Source organism: Fistularia commersonii, unplaced genomic scaffold (assembly GCF_037954325.1).
Source record: "Fistularia commersonii isolate RoL2024-O1a breed Wild unplaced genomic scaffold, RoL_Fcom_v1.0 HiC_scaffold_44, whole genome shotgun sequence".
Taxonomy (NCBI): Eukaryota; Metazoa; Chordata; class Actinopteri; order Syngnathiformes; family Fistulariidae; genus Fistularia; species Fistularia commersonii.
Genome location: NW_028234002.1, coordinates 957,501 through 969,371, shown reverse-complemented (window position 1 = coordinate 969,371; position 11,871 = coordinate 957,501).

Genomic DNA, 11,871 nt, shown 5'->3' with positions numbered 1-11,871 from the left:
AAAATTAGAAGGATATAATTAAATAAATAGATAGAAAAATAAAATTAAAAACGAAAAAAAAAAATTGTGAGGGGAATATAACATGTAATTAAGTTGGCGGTTCACAAGGAATCTCAGACATCAAACTGTTTTTAATTGAACATAAATAGTACACCCAAATATACAAATGTACAAATAAACATAGCAAGGTAGAACTGAATGTCAATGAAACAACCAGGGATGAGGAAGCAACGGACATCAGGACATTTGTTCTGTATGTAATGAGAAGTTAATAGTGTTACAGGTTTGTGAGAAATTTACAGTGCGAGACAAAAAAAGAAATTAAAAGGAAGTAATTAAATCAATAGATAGACAAATAAGAAATTAAAACGAAAAAAAAAAAAAAAAATTGCAAGGGGAATGTAACATGTAATCAAGTTGTTTTTTTTGGTTTTTTTTTTTTTTTTACCAAAAAAAAAAGGAACCTCGGACATGGGTAACTATATTTTTTTGTTTTCGGATTTTTCCATAAGTTTTAAGGATTTTTTTTTTTTTTTTTATATTTCAAAATCGTTTATGAAGACATTAAAATTTGGGGAGCATTTTTGCATTCTGTTCTTGTGAATGAAGAACTTGGCCAGGCCTAAAAGAACATTGACACAGAGTTCATCTGTTATGTTGCTTATAAGTAAACAGAATGTTATATCATCTTTTGAGAAGGAAACTGGTGACGATGGAATGAGAAGGAGAAAAAATATATGGTCAGTGGTTTCAATGTTGTCTTCACAAAATGTACAAATATTATCTTCAAAATTAAAGCGTACCCTCGATAATTCCTTAGATGGGTAGATGTCAGTCATAATTTTGAAGTGGGTCTCTTTTGCCTTGGGGGTATGGGTAGAGTCAGATACATAGTTCGCAGCGTGGCAATCGATTCCTCATCAAATTTATTTAAAATATCCTTTTTTTTTTTTTTGACGTCCAGGGAATAAGTTTCCTGTGAAACATTTCCTAATAAAGGAGTTGCTGCGCTTTCTGTCCACAATTGAGATTCCCTGGAGTGATAGTCGGGGTAACTGTGGTTGTACGGTTCGGTGCGTCATTATATTTTTGGTCAGGAATACAAATTGTCGAGGCAGTGCGTTTCGTAACTTTAGCAACTCTAATATGGGAGGCTTGAATCTGTGTGTAGTACAGAACTGCTCATTGTCCAGAGGACTGCCAGTGTCATCCATCAAGTCAATTATCGACCATATACCTTTCTCAAAGCATTCCTTGTAAAACAGAGGTTTGTTGCCATGCAGTACATATCGATTGTTCCAAACTATTATACTGTGTGGTGAGAAATTGTGTACGTATATCATTTTCCAGTATAATAATATTTGTTTATGGAACTCTGAACATTTGACAGGAATCTTGTTGATATCCAAGTCAGAGATAAGCAGAAGACTCAGGCCGCCGACTTTGTTGAATAAGTAGTTTGGAGTACAATACCAGAAAGAACGATGAGGTTTGATCCAGGATTTCAACCAGTTCACCTTCAATGTCCCATTCAAGCAGTCCAACTCTATCACTTTCAGCCCTCCTTCACTTGTTTCTTTCACCATATGTGATTTTTCTTAGATGGTGTGGTCTGTTCCTCCAGATAAAGTTGAAATTGATTTGGTTAACAGATTTTACGAGTTGATTTGGAGCAGCATTGGAATACGCTGGGTATATACATCTGGATAAACACATCCATTTTAGTCAAATATATCCGGCCTAATATTGATAAATCTCTCTGGAGCCATATATTAGAATTAAGCTTTACTTTGATTCAGTTTAGATTCAATGTTCCTGGATTGATTTAACGTTTGGTCCTTGGATAGGAAAATGCTCAAGTATTTTATTTCTGATTTCATAGAAACATCGCTGATTTCCTTTAGTGGCGAGTCATGCAGCGCAAGAAGTTTGCATTTCTTTAAGTTTAATGACAATCCTGAAGCCTTGGAGAATGTTTTGGTTTTTTTCAGCACTTATTGGGACTTGATGTTCATTTTTCAAAACTAAGGTTGTGTCATCTGCCAGCAGGCTAATAACAATTTCTGTCCCCAACATTACTTCTGTCCCACACGTATACACACACACACACACACACACACACACACACACACACACACACACACACACCTTAATTCCACTCTTTTATATACGCATGTCTGGAGTTCCGGGAGCTCGTTCTCAACGTTCTGGGGATAATCATAGCTGTGCTGATAGCATTGGCCGAAACGTATCCACAACCAAACCAACATTAGCTCATCCACTCATTCACATATGTGTGTGCCCAGAGGTCCGGGAGCTCCAGTCATAAGTCCGGGTGATCTATGTCCGGAGAAGACTCACATTAGCCGGTCTAAGGGGTCCTGCTGCCCCCCAGTTTCCCCGCCTTTGAGAAGAGACACATAACTCCGCTCTTCCGCTTCTCCGCTATGGGCCCTGGTACTCCCGATCCTCCGAACTCAGGTGAATTGCGTGACGTGCTTCTGCTCTCCTATAAGCCCCTACACACTTCGAACACGGCTGTTATCACCCTGTTACTGCATTTCAATGACACCCATTTGCTTTCGATCTCAGTGTCTGCCTCCGTACGGAAAAAGCGGGATGGGTGGGGGGGCATAAGCGCATTCGTGGTGTAAGTAATCAGAAGTTAATAGTGTTAACGGTTTGCGAGAAATTTTTAATGCTAGACAAAAAAAGAAAATTAGAAGGATATAATTAAATAAATAGATAGAAAAATAAAATTAAAAACGAAAAAAAAAAATTGTGAGGGGAATATAACATGTAATTAAGTTGGCGGTTCACAAGGAATCTCAGACATCAAACTGTTTTTAATTGAACATAAATAGTACACCCAAATATACAAATGTACAAATAAACATAGCAAGGTAGAACTGAATGTCAATGAAACAACCAGGGATGAGGAAGCAACGGACATCAGGACATTTGTTCTGTATGTAATGAGAAGTTAATAGTGTTACAGGTTTGTGAGAAATTTACAGTGCGAGACAAAAAAAGAAATTAAAAGGAAGTAATTAAATCAATAGATAGACAAATAAGAAATTAAAACGAAAAAAAAAAAAAAAAAAAATTGCAAGGGGAATGTAACATGTAATCAAGTTGTTTTTTTTGTTTTTTTTTTTTTTTTTTACCAAAAAAAAAAGGAACCTCGGACATGGGTAACTATATTTTTTTGTTTTCGGATTTTTCCATAAGTTTTAAGGATTTTTTTTTTTTTTTTTTTTATTTCAAAATCGTTTATGAAGACATTAAAATTTGGGGAGCATTTTTGCATTCTGTTCTTGTGAATGAAGAACTTGGCCAGGCCTAAAAGAACATTGACACAGAGTTCATCTGTTATGTTGCTTATAAGTAAACAGAATGTTATATCATCTTTTGAGAAGGAAACTGGTGACGATGGAATGAGAAGGAGAAAAAATATATGGTCAGTGGTTTCAATGTTGTCTTCACAAAATGTACAAATATTATCTTCAAAATTAAAGCGTACCCTCGATAATTCCTTAGATGGGTAGATGTCAGTCATAATTTTGAAGTGGGTCTCTTTTGCCTTGGGGGTATGGGTAGAGTCAGATACATAGTTCGCAGCGTGGCAATCGATTCCTCATCAAATTTATTTAAAATATCCTTTTTTTTTTTTTTGACGTCCAGGGAATAAGTTTCCTGTGAAACATTTCCTAATAAAGGAGTTGCCGCGCTTTCTGTCCACAATTGAGATTCCCTGGAGTGATAGTCGGGGTAACTGTGGTTGTACGGTTCGGTGCGTCATTATATTTTTGGTCAGGAATACAAATTGTCGAGGCAGTGCGTTTCGTAACTTTAGCAACTCTAATATGGGAGGCTTGAATCTGTGTGTAGTACAGAACTGCTCATTGTCCAGAGGACTGCCAGTGTCATCCATCAAGTCAATTATCGACCATATACCTTTCTCAAAGCATTCCTTGTAAAACAGAGGTTTGTTGCCATGCAGTACATATCGATTGTTCCAAACTATTATACTGTGTGGTGAGAAATTGTGTACGTATATCATTTTCCAGTATAATAATATTTGTTTATGGAACTCTGAACATTTGACAGGAATCTTGTTGATATCCAAGTCAGAGATAAGCAGAAGACTCAGGCCGCCGACTTTGTTGAATAAGTAGTTTGGAGTACAATACCAGAAAGAACGATGAGGTTTGATCCAGGATATCAACCGGTTCACCTTCAATGTCCCATTCAAGCAGTCCGACTCTATCACTTTCAGCCCTCCTTCACTTGTTTCTTTCACCATATGTGATTTTTCTTAGATGGTGTGGTCTGTTCCTCCAGATAAAGTTGAAATTGATTTGGTTAACAGATTTTACGAGTTGATTTGGAGCAGCATTGGAATACGCTGGGTATATACATCTGGATAAACACATCCATTTTAGTCAAATATATCCGGCCTAATATTGATAAATCTCTCTGGAGCCATATATTAGAATTAAGCTTTACTTTGATTCAGTTTAGATTCAATGTTCCTGGATTGATTTAACGTTTGGTCCTTGGATAGGAAAATGCTCAAGTATTTTATTTCTGATTTCATAGAAACATCGCTGATTTCCTTTAGTGGCGAGTCATGCAGCGCAAGAAGTTTGCATTTCTTTAAGTTTAATGACAATCCTGAAGCCTTGGAGAATGTTTTGGTTTTTTTCAGCACTTATTGGGACTTGATGTTCATTTTTCAAAACTAAGGTTGTGTCATCTGCCAGCAGGCTAATAACAATTTCTGTCCCCAACATTACTTCTGTCCCACACGTATACACACACACACACACACACACACACACACACACACACCTTAATTCCACTCTTTTATATACGCATGTCTGGAGTTCCGGGAGCTCGTTCTCAACGTTCTGGGGATAATCATAGCTGTGCTGATAGCATTGGCCGAAACGTATCCACAACCAAACCAACATTAGCTCATCCACTCATTCATATATGTGTGTGCCCAGAGGTCCGGGAGCTCCAGTCATAACTCCGGGTGATATCTGTCCGGAGTAGGCTCACATTAGCCGGTCTAAGGGGTCCTGCTGCCCCCCAGCTTCCCCGCCTTTGAGAAGAGACACATAACTCCGCTCTTCCGCTTCTCCGCTATGGGCCCTGGTACTCCCGATCCTCCGAACTCAGGTGAATTGCGTGACGTGCTTCTGCTCTACTATAAGCCCCTACACACTTCGAACACGGCTGTTATCACCCTGTTACTGCATTTCAATGACACCCATTTGCTTTCGATCTCAGTGTCTGCCTCCGTACGGAAAAAGCGGGATGGGTGGGGGGGCATAAGCGCATTCGTGCTGTAAGTAATCAGAAGTTAATAGTGTTAACGGTTTGCGAGAAATTTTTAATGCTAGACAAAAAAAGAAAATTAAAAGGATATAATTAAATAAATAGATAGAAAAATAAAATTAAAAACGAAAAAAAAAAATTGTGAGGGGAATATAACATGTAATTAAGTTGGCGGTTCACAAGGAATCTCAGACATCAAACTGTTTTTAATTGAACATAAATAGTACACCCAAATATACAAATGTACAAATAAACATAGCAAGGTAGAACTGAATGTCAATGAAACAACCAGGGATGAGGAAGCAACGGACATCAGGACATTTGTTCTGTATGTAATGAGAAGTTAATAGTGTTACAGGTTTGTGAGAAATTTACAGTGCGAGACAAAAAAAGAAATTAAAAGGAAGTAATTAAATCAATAGATAGACAAATAAGAAATTAAAACGAAAAAAAAAAAAAAAAATTGCAAGGGGAATGTAACATGTAATCAAGTTGTTTTTTTTTTTTTGTTTTTTTTTTTACCAAAAAAAAAAGGAACCTCGGACATGGGTAACTATATTTTTTTGTTTTCGGATTTTTCCATAAGTTTTAAGGATTTTTTTTTTTTTTTTTTATATTTCAAAATCGTTTATGAAGACATTAAAATTTGGGGAGCATTTTTGCATTCTGTTCTTGTGAATGAAGAACTTGGCCAGGCCTAAAAGAACATTGACACAGAGTTCATCTGTTATGTTGCTTATAAGTAAACAGAATGTTATATCATCTTTTGAGAAGGAAACTGGTGACGATGGAATGAGAAGGAGAAAAAATATATGGTCAGTGGTTTCAATGTTGTCTTCACAAAATGTACAAATATTATCTTCAAAATTAAAGCGTACCCTCGATAATTCCTTAGATGGGTAGATGTCAGTCATAATTTTGAAGTGGGTCTCTTTTGCCTTGGGGGTATGGGTAGAGTCAGATACATGGTTCGCAGTGTGGCAATCGATTCCTCATCAAATTTATTTAAAATATCCTTTTTTTTTTTTTTGACGTCCAGGGAATAAGTTTCCTGTGAAACATTTCCTAATAAAGGAGTTGCCGCGCTTTCTGTCCACAATTGAGATTCCCTGGAGTGATAGTCGGGGTAACTGTGGTTGTACGGTTCGGTGCGTCATTATATTTTTGGTCAGGAATACAAATTGTCGAGGCAGTGCGTTTCGTAACTTTAGCAACTCTAATATGGGAGGCTTGAATCTGTGTGTAGTACAGAACTGCTCATTGTCCAGAGGACTGCCAGTGTCATCCATCAAGTCAATTATCGACCATATACCTTTCTCAAAGCATTCCTTGTAAAACAGAGGTTTGTTGCCATGCAGTACATATCGATTGTTCCAAACTATTATACTGTGTGGTGAGAAATTGTGTACGTATATCATTTTCCAGTATAATAATATTTGTTTATGGAACTCTGAACATTTGACAGGAATCTTGTTGATATCCAAGTCAGAGATAAGCAGAAGACTCAGGCCGCCGACTTTGTTGAATAAGTAGTTTGGAGTACAATACCAGAAAGAACGATGAGGTTTGATCCAGGATTTCAACCAGTTCACCTTCAATGTCCCATTCAAGCAGTCCGACTCTATCACTTTCAGCCCTCCTTCACTTGTTTCTTTCACCATATGTGATTTTTCTTAGATGGTGTGGTCTGTTCCTCCAGATAAAGTTGAAATTGATTTGGTTAACAGATTTTACGAGTTGATTTGGAGCAGCATTGGAATACGCTGGGTATATACATCTGGATAAACACATCCATTTTAGTCAAATATATCCGGCCTAATATTGATAAATCTCTCTGGAGCCATATATTAGAATTAAGCTTTACTTTGATTCAGTTTAGATTCAATGTTCCTGGATTGATTTAACGTTTGGTCCTTGGATAGGAAAATGCTCAAGTATTTTATTTCTGATTTCATAGAAACATCGCTGATTTCCTTTAGTGGCGAGTCATGCAGCGCAAGAAGTTTGCATTTCTTTAAGTTTAATGACAATCCTGAAGCCTTGGAGAATGTTTTGGTTTTTTTCAGCACTTATTGGGACTTGATGTTCATTTTTCAAAACTAAGGTTGTGTCATCTGCCAGCAGGCTAATAACAATTTCTGTCCCCAACATTACTTCTGTCCCACACGTATACACACACACACACACACACACACACACACACACACACACACACACACACACACACCTTAATTCCACTCTTTTATATACGCATGTCTGGAGTTCCGGGAGCTCGTTCTCAACGTTCTGGGGATAATCATAGCTGTGCTGATAGCATTGGCCGAAACGTATCCACAACCAAACCAACATTAGCTCATCCACTCATTCACATATGTGTGTGCCCGGAGGTCCGGGAGCTCCAGTCATAAGTCCGGGTGATCTATGTCCGGAGAAGGCTCACATTAGCCGCTCTAAGGGGTCCTGCTGCCCCCCAGCTTCCCCGCCTTTGAGAAGAGACACATAACTGCGCTCTTCCGCTTCTCCGCTATGGGCCCTGGTACTCCCGATCCTCCGAACTCAGGTGAATTGCGTGACGTGCTTCTGCTCTCCTATAAGCCCCTACACACTTCGAACACGGCTGTTATCACCCTGTTACTGCATTTCAATGACACCCATTTGCTTTCGATCTCAGTGTCTGCCACCGTACGGAAAAAGCGGGATGGGTGGGGGGGCATAAGCGCATTCGTGCTGTAAGTAATCAGAAGTTAATAGTGTTAACGGTTTGCGAGAAATTTTTAATGCTAGACAAAAAAAGAAAATTAAAAGGATATAATTAAATAAATAGATAGAAAAATAAAATTAAAAACGAAAAAAAAAAATTGTGAGGGGAATATAACATGTAATTAAGTTGGCGGTTCACAAGGAATCTCAGACATCAAACTGTTTTTAATTGAACATAAATAGTACACCCAAATATACAAATGTACAAATAAACATAGCAAGGTAGAACTGAATGTCAATGAAACAACCAGGGATGAGGAAGCAACGGACATCAGGACATTTGTTCTGTATGTAATGAGAAGTTAATAGTGTTACAGGTTTGTGAGAAATTTACAGTGCGAGACAAAAAAAGAAATTAAAAGGAAGTAATTAAATCAATAGATAGACAAATAAGAAATTAAAACGAAAAAAAAAAAAAAAAAATTGCAAGGGGAATGTAACATGTAATCAAGTTGTTTTTTTTTTTTTTGTTTTTTTTTTTTTACCAAAAAAAAAAGGAACCTCGGACATGGGTAACTATATTTTTTAGTTTTTGGATTTTTCCATAAGTTTTAAGGATTTTATTTTTTTTTTTTTTATATTTCAAAATCGTTTATGAAGACATTAAAATTTGGGGAGCATTTTTGCATTCTGTTCTTGTGAATGAAGAACTTGGCCAGGCCTAAAAGAACATTGACACAGAGTTCATCTGTTATGTTGCTTATAAGTAAACAGAATGTTATATCATCTTTTGAGAAGGAAACTGGTGACGATGGAATGAGAAGGAGAAAAAATATATGGTCAGTGGTTTCAATGTTGTCTTCACAAAATGTACAAATATTATCTTCAAAATTAAAGTGTACCCTCGATAATTCCTTAGATGGGTAGATGTCAGTCATAATTTTGAAGTGGGTCTCTTTTGCCTTGGGGGTATGGGTAGAGTCAGATACATGGTTCGCAGCGTGGCAATCGATTCCTCATCAAATTTATTTAAAATATCCTTTTTTTTTTTTTTGACGTCCAGGGAATAAGTTTCCTGTGAAACATTTCCTAATAAAGGAGTTGCCGCGCTTTTTGTCCACAATTGAGATTCCCTGGAGTGATAGTCGGGGTAACTGTGGTTGTACGGTTCGGTGCGTCATTATATTTTTGGTCAGGAATACAAATTGTCGAGGTAGTGCGTTTCGTAACTTTAGCAACTCTAATATGGGAGGCTTGAATCTGTGTGTAGTACAGAACTGCTCATTGTCCAGAGGACTGCCAGTGTCATCCATCAAGTCAATTATCGACCATATACCTTTCTCAAAGCATTCCTTGTAAAACAGAGGTTTGTTGCCATGCAGTACATATCGATTGTTCCAAACTATTATACTGTGTGGTGAGAAATTGTGTACGTATATCATTTTCCAGTATAATAATATTTGTTTATGGAACTCTGAACATTTGACAGGAATCTTGTTGATATCCAAGTCAGAGATAAGCAGAAGACTCAGGCCGCCGACTTTGTTGAATAAGTAGTTTGGAGTACAATACCAGAAAGAACGATGAGGTTTGATCCAGGATTTCAACCAGTTCACCTTCAATGTCCCATTCAAGCAGTCCGACTCTATCACTTTCAGCCCTCCTTCACTTGTTTCTTTCACCATATGTGATTTTTCTTAGATGGTGTGGTCTGTTCCTCCAGATAAAGTTGAAATTGATTTGGTTAACAGATTTTACGAGTTGATTTGGAGCAGCATTGGAATACGCTGGGTATATACATCTGGATAAACACATCCATTTTAGTCAAATATATCCGGCCTAATATTGATAAATCTCTCTGGAGCCATATATTAGAATTAAGCTTTACTTTGATTCAGTTTAGATTCAATGTTCCTGGATTGATTTAACGTTTGGTCCTTGGATAGGAAAATGCTCAAGTATTTTATTTCTGATTTCATGGAAACATCGCTGATTTCCTTTAGTGGCGAGTCATGCAGCGCAAGAAGTTTGCATTTCTTTAAGTTTAATGACAATCCTGAAGCCTTGGAGAATGTTTTGGTTGTTTTCGGCACTTATTGGGACTTGATGTTCATTTTTCAAAACTAAGGTTGTGTCATCTGCCAGCAGGCTAATAACAATTTCAGTCCCCAGCACGTCTAACTTTTGGATATCGTTGCTCTTTTCAACATAAACGGCTAGCATTTCGGTAGCAATTATAAATAAATAGGGTGAGATGGGGCAACCTTGGGGGATTCCCACATCAACATGGAAGCTCGGAGTGGTGCCGCTTGGCAGGGTGACACAGCTATGAATATTCTCATAGAGCCCACGGATCACATTCCTGAATATTTAACCAAATCCAAAATGTTCGAGCGTTGCTATGATAAATGGATGTTCGACCGAGTCAAAGGCTTTAGAAAAGTCCAAGAAGGATATGCGGCCATTATCTTCAATGCGATACGCCTCTAAACCCATCGCTCGCCCCGACTCGGGGAATCCTAGAGCCTACTTGCACCCCCGCCCTAACTTAACTCCCTCACTCGTGGAGCTCCCTGAGCTCCACACATCCCGGAGCATCACGCCGACTCATTCACATTTGAATGATTGTCTTTATTTTATGTCCGCTAGATAGAGGCATCCGCACATGCGCATCAGTGGAGCTTCAGGCCGGCTGAGGCATGGACTGAAAATCATAAAGACATGTGTGATGAGCTAAAAGGAAGATAAGCATATTTTTATAATAAATGTAAGAAAGAGAGGGTAATGCAGCCTCAGGGCGGCACTGGCCCGTGTCTCTCCAAGCCTGCCTTTGGGGGGGGGGGGCACGGAGCAGTGTCTCCCTGTGCCGGTCCCAAGCCCGGATAAATGCAGAGGGTTGCGTCAGGAGGGGCATCCGGCGTAAAACGTTTGCCAAAACCAAACATGCGAGTCAACCATAACTATACCATACCGGATGGGTCGCGGACCGGGTTAACAACGACCGCCATTGGTACTGGTGACCTACAGGGTACTAATGGAAATCGGGCTACTGTGGGTCGAAGAACAAGAAGAAGAAGAAGAGGAGGAGTGCGTGTTCGGAAGCAGAGAGAGAGGAGGAAAGGAAAGAGCCTGGGACTGAGAGTAGGGACTTTGAATATTGGGACTATGACAGGAAAAGGTAGAGAGTTGATGGACACGATGCAGAGAAGGAAGCTGGATATACTGTGTGTCCAGGAGACCAGGTGGAAGGGTAGTAAGGCTAGAAGCTTAGGAGCAGGCTTTAAGTTATACTATTATGGTGCTGACAAGAAGAGAAATGGAGTAGGAGTCATCTTGAAGGAGGAGTTCGTAAGGAACGTCCTAGAGGTGAAAAGAATGTCAGATAGACTTATGAGTCTGAAATTGGAAATTGAAGGTGTGATGCTCAGTGTTGTTAGTGGCTATGCGCCACAGGTGGGATGTGAACCTGAAGAGAAGGAGAAGTTCTGGAATGAGTTGGATGAAGTGATGCAGAATATTCCCAGAAATGAGAGAGTGGTAATTGGTGCAGACTTCAATGGACATGTTGGTGAAGGCAATAGAGGGGATGAAGAAGTGATGGGCAGATATGGTATCCAGGATAGGAATGCAGAGGGACAGATGGTGGTAGATTTTGCAAAAGGGATGGAAATGGGTGTAGTGAATACCTTTTTCCAGAAAAAACAGGAACATAGGGTAACTTATAAGAGCGGAGGTAGGAGCACGCAGGTAGACTACATCTTGTATAGACGAGGTAACCTGAAAGAGATCGGTGACTGCAAAGTAGTTGTAGGTGGGCGTGTAGCC